Consider the following 1,435-nt stretch of genomic DNA (forward strand, 5'->3'; position numbering starts at 1 on the left):
ATTTGTTGGACTTCCTGAACAATGATCGGTATTTTTCATCAGTTGAGGAAAATTCCACTATTATTTCTTTATATTCTATTAAATACATGTATGTTGGGTCTCATCCTATCCTTTATGTGTCTTAACTTCTTTTGTTACATTAAAAAGTGAATGCTATCTAGATAATTTCTTCAAATGTATTTTCCAGTTGATTTTGTTTTCTTCCTCTGAAATGTTTAATCTGGCGTAAGGCTGTCCACTATGGTTTTTTTATTTTAAATTTAAATTACTATACATTTCATTTATAAAATTTTTGTTTAATTTTTTTGTTCAAATATGCTTATTGAATGTCTAGTCTTTCATTAGCTGCTCATGTTTTTGTATTGGGCATTCAGAAAGGAATATGAAAAAAAATCATGCCCTGAAAAAGCTCAACATGTGGTTGATAATAGTTAGGATGTATGGATAATAGTTAAGTAGAAAAACTAAATTATAACATCATAGGGGAAAATGCAACAGGGAGCACACAGCATGCAGATGTAGCCAACTCATCAAAGGCTTCTTGGAGAAAATGACTGGCTACAAATTGCAAGTGAAGTTACCAGTTGATCCATCTTTCTCTTGAGGAAGAGCATTCACATTATACCAGCTGTTGCATAAGTTAAATGTTATCAGAATTAAATAGAATCCATTCCATGCTACCAGAGAAAACAAATATCCATTGACTTTTTGAAAATCAACCAATCTGTAACAGTCCTGGAACCTAACAATCTCTTATTTTGAGTCCTACACTCATTTTTCTGTGCTCGATATCATCCATTCACCCCTAGATTCATTCGCTACCTGGGGGACAGATCATCTAGGTTTAATTTTGTTTCAGTTCCATCCAACTGCCGAGGAGCACTGGAAGAGGGGGCTGGCTCACTCCTAGCCATTTGCTGTGGGTTAGCAGTGGCTGCATCCTTCCCGGGCTAATAGGACTTGCTGGATAGCCCTTTTCTCCAGCTCTCTCAACAGGTGCTGGTAACATCTCAGGCTTGAAGGTGGTAACAGCTTCCCAGGTGCCTTCCTTGCTGGTTCCTTAATCCTGTCTATTCTTTTAAAAATTGTTTTGAGAGGGTGCATGGGTGGCTCAGTTGGTTAAACATCTGACTTTGACTTCAGTCATGATCTCACTGTTTGTGAGTTTGAGCTCCACATTGGGTTCTCTACTGACATCGTGGAGCCTGCTTCAGACCTCTGTTTCCCTCTCCCTGTCTGCCCTTCTGCAGCTTGCATCCTCTCTCTCAAAAACAAATAAACATCAAAAAAATTAAACTTGTTGTAAGAACAAGACACCCCAATAATTAGCTAGCAACAGCTACAGATGAGGTCCCTCATGTTAAAAGAAAAAACTAAAATTTTAATCAGGATGAACAATTATAAGGAACAAAACCATTCAGCACTGCAATGCCTG

The sequence above is a fragment of the Suricata suricatta genome, chromosome 4 (assembly GCF_006229205.1).
Source record: "Suricata suricatta isolate VVHF042 chromosome 4, meerkat_22Aug2017_6uvM2_HiC, whole genome shotgun sequence".
In the NCBI taxonomy this organism is placed as follows: Eukaryota; Metazoa; Chordata; class Mammalia; order Carnivora; family Herpestidae; genus Suricata; species Suricata suricatta.